This window comes from Gadus chalcogrammus, chromosome 12 (genome assembly GCF_026213295.1).
Source record: "Gadus chalcogrammus isolate NIFS_2021 chromosome 12, NIFS_Gcha_1.0, whole genome shotgun sequence".
Lineage (NCBI taxonomy): Eukaryota > Metazoa > Chordata > Actinopteri > Gadiformes > Gadidae > Gadus > Gadus chalcogrammus.
Genome location: NC_079423.1, coordinates 25,308,389 through 25,316,488, shown reverse-complemented (window position 1 = coordinate 25,316,488; position 8,100 = coordinate 25,308,389). Strand labels below are relative to the sequence as shown.

At 45.3% G+C, this 8,100-nt stretch overlaps 1 protein-coding gene across 10 annotated transcripts in view; it reads right to left on the bottom strand.

Moving 5' to 3' along the window:
• Positions 1–8,100, bottom strand: part of nlgn1 (neuroligin 1) — a 115,278-nt gene that overhangs the window by 85,800 nt on the left and 21,378 nt on the right. The gene's annotated exons all lie outside the window — the stretch shown is intronic.

Here is an 8,100-nt window from a genome sequence, read left to right as displayed (position 1 = left end):
GGAAGAATGGGTGGTGGGGGGAGAGAGATAAGAGGAGGAGAAAAAAATGTCAAGGTCTCCATAGGTATCCATTGGTGCAGCATCCATCCATATTCATATCGGCAAAAACATGGCAATGGGAGAGAATCTTGCATCGTTTTTTGAATTATTTTTGGAAGTGATGAGCGTTTGATGTGGATGCTCACTGTGGCTCTTTCCCTCAATACAGCCCCTACTTTACGCTCTTATTCCAACATGTTTGTTGTTATCGTTTTCTTACACAGACCACACACACATAATGACTTTGTTCTCATCTTTCATTTATAGCTCTGAAAGGAGTAGGGAAGAGGAACGAAGAGCAGGAGAGAGGAGGGGAGACTAAAGAGACAACGAGAGAGGAGAAAAAGAGGCTGACGGAGGAACAAGAGAAAATGAGCCATGGGCTGAATGTGTAAAGGTGCAGAAACCCAAAACACAGTGAAGCAGAGCAAGATGAAGTGAAGTGAGAAGTGGTAGCTAGAATGGGAGATATAGATACGGGAGCAGAGGGATGTATACGATGAGGAGTGAGACAGGCCCAACGGTTCAAGATGGTGTATTCCCTGCATCAAAAGGGATTGAGGACTAAATCCCAGAGGATGAACAGTGAGCTGCCAGTACTTTTATACCCGATATGATGTACAGCCCACATTGAGGACCTCAAAACATCAAAATGGACCCCAACAACTGCACACTCTGACAGAAATAGGTATATACAACCTTATATATACATTTCTTTTTCTTTATCCCTCATTGAAAAGGATCAAAGACATCCTTGACTGGAGATATTAAGGTCAAGATGTTTGACTATAGCATTTCCTATATTGGTGTGTGTGTGCCTGACTGGATACGAAAGAGGGTCTCGCAGAGATTTAATGATAATCTAAATCTGTATGCTACCATTTCAATAGGTAGGGAAGAATGTACTCACAGCAAAACATCCTTTCTGATTCAAAAATTGGGATTTAGTCCACATCTGTCTACATAAAAAAAGTGTTTAAATCGTTTTTTTTATTCAAGCAAACATTGTTGATGTCAGTTGGCCTGTGTTTTGGTGTGTCGGGGGTTAATCCTGTGTCTGACCCTAAAACCTGGGCTGCAGTTTTCCCCCTGTGCCCAATCTCAACCCTCCAGCAGTCTGATCTGCTTCACTCCACATCTACAGTCATGTCACCCACATGAAGAGCCACGCAGGGTGCTGTCCGTGGTCCTGACCGCTGGTGCAGAAGAGCTGTCCCTGGTACCGTTCCCCTTCTCCGCTCATTTCCATAAATGCCTTACACATGCACATGTGTTTATTGGCACGATTCACTTGCCCCCCTTGCAATGTGCTGAGTCTTAAGCTATGGTGAGCTGCTCTGTGCTCCATGTTTATCACTCAAAATGCAGGTAAACAACCATTTTATACCCTCGTTGTATTGTAGTCTGCTGCTGTCTGGGTTTGGCCGAGTTTATTCATTCCAGGTCCAGTGGCTCAAATTGTTAGTTTTTCTTACTGTGTATTTTAAAGAGCGAGCGAACCAATCATTTTGTTTATTTTGGTTGTAAATGTGTTAGTCTTTGATCTTTTGTCGCTGTTATTTAAACGAAAAGCGTGTTTTTCGAAAAAGAAACAGTGTAAAATGCTATGTTTTTGCCAGTCTCCGCCAACCAGTTAATGAATGTTACTTCTATGCTTTGTGGATGTGTGGAACTCCATCTGGCGAGCAGTTAACATTGATAGGTCCCAGAGGGGTAAGCTTCTTATCTAGGGCCACGTTGTGTGGTGTATTTCATATCCAGCATCCCTCATTAAACCCCTCATACTCGACAACGCATACTAGCTAAAAGCTAAAAGTATATAAAGGTTGGTGTGGGCCGCAAACCATGGCGATATCCCCCCCACCCCCACCCCCACCCCTCCTTCCTGGAACTTATAGCCCAAGACGCATTTTCATAGTAATTTAGTAGCAGTCAAAACAGGGCGTTCATTAAAGAGCCAGTGAACCCCAAAACCACTTTTATTTTGTTTTAAACATGGTCATTTGTCTTATATGTTCATCATCATTAGAATCTATCTAATTGTATCACTATTACTGAAATAAGTCCCCAATTTAGAGAAAAATGTGAACGGTGGTGGCGTTTTTTTTGTGACGTCTGAGTGCCTCTTCCAAGGCACTCTGACGTCACGACCAAGGGGCAACGTCGGCAAAGTTTGTGTGGACATGTGGAGCTCCGTCTGGGCAGCAATTGCCTTCCGTGTCTGCAAGTTTTTATGGAAACTTATTGTATAACGCCACGGTTTGATTGGACGGCAAATTATTGATATTTTCAGCAATTTATATAATACCCAGATCCAAGGGTTAGACTTCCCGGAAACCTATAGTATAATGCTACGGGGAGTGGCACATTCCGTATACAAATTCGCTTATTGTAGCACTTGTTACTGTTACACAACAACGGTAAAGAAAAAAGTATAAGTTATAGAGCCGGCGTTGGTCGTAACCATGGGGATAAAATGACCCTCTCTTTCCAAAAACTCTCAACCTGAAACACATGTTTTTAAATCTCTTAGGGTTCAAATTCCATCTGAAACGGTTGGTTCTTGGTTCACTGGCCCTTTAAGCGATTAATGACACCCTTTATTGAGTCAAAATGTCCACCTGCCTCCTCACTGCATTCACTCAAGGATATCTATCAACGTCGCTAATCAACACATTTCTCTATTGATTTAGAACACCGACGTACGCTGTCATGATTGTTTTTACTTTTCCAAGACGGACTAGCCTCTTGCCTTTCCTTCTACGGGCCCGTGTCCATTTCCGCGATGGCGGTGGGGGGGGGGGGGCGGTGAATCCGGGCGGAGACAGAGAGTGTCCTGCGGCACCTCGATTGAGACCCGTTGTCACTTCCCATTAAAACTCTGCTTATTCAGTTTTCACACGGATCAATCGAATGACGCGGGAGAGTGATTAGTTTCCCACACACTTGCGCCTCTAAGGAAAAACAAGAGAGGGGGAAAACAATCCTTACTCCTGCTTCATTAGCTGACTAGAACGCTCAGGCCGTCTCCTCTCTCTTCTCCTTTCTACCGCTGCCACTTAAGAGCAGTGAGCACCGCCGCCTGAGCAGGCAATGAGTCTGTCAATACCTAAATTAATTATGTCCGTTTGAGGGAGACAATGTGTGAAAAATGACCATAAACGTTCTCTCGCTCGGCATGGCTCAAGTACTGCTATCAATCTGGAGATGCAAACTGTGCTGTTAATTCATGTTACAACGGATGGGTGTGTGTGTGTGTGTGTGTATGCGTATGTATGTGTGCATGTATGCATGTGTGTGAGTATGTATGTGTGTATGTGTGTAGGTGTGTGTGTGTGTGTGTGTGTGTGTGTGTGTGTGTGTGTGTGTGTGTGTGTGTGTGTGTGTGTGTGTGTGTGTGTGTGTATGTATGTGTGTATGTGTGTGTGTGTGTGTGTGTGTGTGTGTGTGTGTGTGGTTTGGTGTGGTGTGTGGCATGCATACGCAACATGTTTATCCCATACAGTTCATGTACTTTCCACTGTATGTGTTTGTATCATAAATACATGCAGAGATGTGCATTGGCATACAGCCTGTACATTCGTAGTGTTGTGTATGAGAGATGTTTTGTGTCGTGTGCATAATCATGTTTGTGCACAGAAGCAACTGTGACTTAGCATGGATGTTCTAAAGAGTTTTTGTGCATGTATGCATTTGTGTGTGTATGCATTTGTGTGTGTGTGTGTGTGTGTGTCTGTGTGAGTGTAAGCTTGTGTCTGCCATCAATCTAGAGATGCAAACTGTGCTATTAATTCATGTAACAACGGACGTTTGTGTGTGCGTGTGTTTGTGCATATGTGTGTGTGTGTGTCTGTGTGTGTGTGTGTGTGTGTGCGCGTGCGCGTATGTCAGTGTATGTGTGTGTATGTGTGTGTGTGTGTCTGTGTGTGTGTGTGTGTGTGTGTGTGTGTGTGTGTGTGTGTGAGCGCGCGCGCGTATGTCGGTGTATGTGTGTGCATGTGCGTTTGTGTGTGTGTGCTTGTGCGGAAAAGTGTGTGTGTGTGCCTGCAAGACCACTGGGTTCCAGCTGCCCCCCACCCTTCCTTGCATCTCCGTCTCTTTGAGGCAACAAGAAAGCGGCAGACTTGACAACAGTCATTAGCTTGTAATAGCCTCCTCAATGCAGAGACACAGGGTAATTAAATAAAGTGACACCCTCCTCCCTCTTCTCCCTCACCCTCTCTCTCTCTCCCACCTGCCCTATGCTCGTCTCTAACCAAATGTCAAGCGTAAAAGATGTGTAATCGCTAGAGATGGATTTGCCGCGAGACAAAGATCTGACAAAGGCTGACATTTCGGAGGGAGGAGAGCAGGACGGTCCCTCGTCTTTGGAGGATCAAGCTGTGTGCATTCTCTCTGACAAGCCACAATGTGCTCCCATCATTTTCATCCCACACATTCAAAAGCGATCTGGTAAAACAACAATGGGCAAGCCAAGCAAACACAGTGGAACAAATGTAGAAGCATATTTTATGGTGTGTGTGTAAACCGGGACCGTGGGGCCATTACAGACACAGGCACATGTTTGAGAGGTTGTTTCTCGACATGGGGGATGTTTTTTTAAGAATGGAATTTCAAGAAGAAGAATTCATGAAAACAATGGACTGTACATTACAGATGCATGAGGGGGAAATTCAGGGCTCCCGTTCAGACGTGGACGATTAAAAAACCTTAAAAAAGCGTAAAATATTCAGAGCAACACACATATACATTAATGGCTTTGGCGCCGTATAAGGTGGCAGAGGTGGGATTCGGTCTTCGCCAGAATGGGTAGGAAATGAGAAACAGCAATTTGCTGTCTTTGACTCTGGGCAATACCAGAGCATTTCATTAGAGCTTACCTCGGATCGCAGCCATAGAGAATATAATAATAAGGCGAACAAATAAATAAATGAAAGGCCTGCTCAGACTAATTGCTTAAGCGGTGGATCGATATCCGAGCTAACAAGAAAAACACTGGAGCTCCAACTCAGAAATAACCAAGAGATCTCTATGAATTCAAATGTCCCTTGAGAATGGGATTTGTGGTCCTTACTGGAAAATAAAATAAAGAAAACATTATAAATGGTATGGCACTTTGTAGGCAGTTGGGCTCAAAAGCATAGCAACGAGTAGGTTCACTGTTTAAGAAGGGGAATAGTGTTCTTAGGAAAGTATACAACTTGTAATGTATGTACAGTTCAGTATCAGAGTCCTTCCGAACGTTATTTGTTTGAAATACGTCAAGGGCAGATCACAGATAATAGAATTATCGGATTATAGGAACTTCACTTCCTAGCCATTGAATGTAAATGGACCGCATTTATATAGCGCTTTTTTTACGTATTGGCCACTCAAAGCGCTTTACAGTATTGCCTCACATTCACCATTCACGCACACATTCACAAACTGACAGCAGAGTCAACCATGTAAGGAGACAGCCAGCTCGTCGGTAGCAGTTAGGGTTAGGTGCCTTGCTCAAGGACACCTCGACACTCAGCTCGGAGGAGCCGGGGATCATACCAGCAACCTTCAGTTTACCAGCCAACCCGCTCTACCACCTGAGCCACTGCCGAACACAGACACATCAGACAAGGTCACAGACATGACAGACATCTGTGTGCTCGTTTTTCTGCTCGTAAAAAGACTGCACATATTTCCGAAGCATAGCTGTATAATTACCTGATTAAGTACATCCCAACCCCAGTGCCAAAAAAGCTTCGGTGTGGATGTGTGTGTTTGCGTGTGTCTGTTTGTGTGTTTGCGCATGCACTCTGATCCTCACGATTAGAAAGTAGCAGGGCGTTTTTTGTTGTTTTCTCTAACCCAGCAAGCACAAACACTGTTAAGTAAAAACTGTTGCATGTGGGCCTTGTGGGGACGGGGTGGTCCTTGTAAGAAAATGATGTACACTCCCGCTGCTACGACCATTGGGCCCCGTCGGGAGGGTTTTACAGACCACCGCATCAGCCTCTGTATGTGTGTGTATGTGTGTGTGTGAGTCTGAGTAATTGCTGGCAGCACGGTGGAGCTGCTGATAAAGGCAGCAGGGCAGTGTGGGCCACAGTGGAGGAAAGGCAGTCTGCTCGTGGCAAACGCCATGAAGAGATAATTACAGCCACACAATAGAGGCGCCGCCCGTGCCATTTAGAAAATGAAAGGGGAAAAAAATAAAAGAATGAAAGGGGAGGGAAAAAAAGGAAAAAATATGAGATGTATGAAGATGGAAAAAGAGACTGGGAGTGAGTGTGTGAGAGACTGAGGGTGAGTGTGTGAGACAGAGACACACAGAGACAGAGACAGAGAGAGAGAGAGAGAGAGAGAGAGAGAGAGAGAGAGAGAGAGAGAGAGAGAGAGAGAGAGAGAGAGAGAGAGAGAGACACAGAGAAAGAGAGAGAGAGAGAGACAGAGAGACAGAGAGACACAGAGAAAGAGAGAGAGAGAGAGAGAGAGAGAGGGAGAGAGAGCACAACTGAGAACTAATATCCCGATTAGCAGGCAAAGAACATACATAGATCAGATGTTGTCCAGTGTGTGTGACTGGGGCTGGGTGCACCATGATTTGGGATATAGAAAATAAGAAACACGCTAATTCAAATGTAAGGAATGTAGGCGGCGAACGAGTCCGGGTTTGTTTGTGTGTAACTGAATAAGTGTGTGATTAACCGAGTTTGTGTATCTGTGTGTGCATGTGAACGTGTGTGTGGTGTTAGGTACAGTCCAATTAAGCGCGGCCAAAACAAATGGCCTGAGGTACGTGGAACATACATCACTGGAGCGAGGTGGTGGGGCCCGCAGACAGACTGCACTGAAATTGGTGCCGAGGATGCTGGAGGCAAGAGGGGAGAAACATGTGAAACAGATTAGTAGCATCGTTGGACTGGCCAAGGGCTTGGGATTAAAAGGAAATAAAGAGAGAGAGAGAGAGAGAGAGAGTGTGTGTGTGTGTGTGTGTGTGTGTGTATGTGTGTGTGTGTGTGTGTGTGTGTGTGTGTGTGTGTGTGTGTGTGTGTGTGTGTGTGTGTGTGTGTGTGTGTGTGTGTGTGTCTGTGTGTGTGTGTGCGTGTGCGTGTGCGTGTGCATGTGTGTGCTTGTGGATGTTCGTGTGAGAAAAATGCCCAAAAGCATTTTGGCGTTGATAGCGCTTGGCACACTCTGATAAACTGGCAACATGTTGGTATGGATTTGCCATGTCCTGTAATACAGGTCATTCTGGGATGGGCTTGTGTATTTCTTTGCTGGAGTTTATCGTTTTAATATCAAAGAAGCTTCAATTGAAAGAGCAGTAGGGGCAGGGGAGAGAGAGAGAGAGAGAGAGACAGAGAGAGAGAGAGAGAGAGAGAGAGAGAGAGAGAGAGAGAGAGAGAGAGAGAGAGAGAGAGAGAGAGAGAGAGAGAGAGAATGTGCTTCCAATGATTGTTATTCTACTTTTTAACGATGCACTGGGAGATTCATGCCGCTGTTGTTGGTTGCTTTTTTTTTTGTTGGTGTCCACGTGTATGACTGGTCCACAATGACATGTTTATCACCGAGGGCTAAAAACAACCACTTTACTCCAGGGACCTCTTTTGTAGAGGAGCTGGCAGAAGCGGGAGCTCGTGTGGCGGCGCAGCGCGAGTGTGTTGGCAGGCTAGCCACTGGCTGTCACGGTGAGCCTCCTGCGTCATACTAAACTCATCAGTAGGAACAGCATTATCATGATTAGGCAAGCCATGAAATACTGAGGAAGGCAAAAGCAAACGAGAGGAGGAGAGGATGAAAGGACAATGAGGAATGAAGGAAAGCTACGTCGGGGGCGAGGTGGGGAGGAGATGAAAGCAGAGGAGGAGTAAGAAGAAGAGGGGCAGAGTAGGTGAAAAGGAGCGCACACTCTCAACATTGTCATTTAATCAATAGACGGCAAACAGTGGTAAACCTCTCTCTCTTTCTTTCTCCCTCTCTCCCTCTCTTTTTCTCTCCCACTCTCTTTCCCTCTCTCTCTGTTCTGACAATCAAGGACTGGCAGCTTTGCGTTCCCTGTAAAAAGCCAGCCAATTAAGTAGA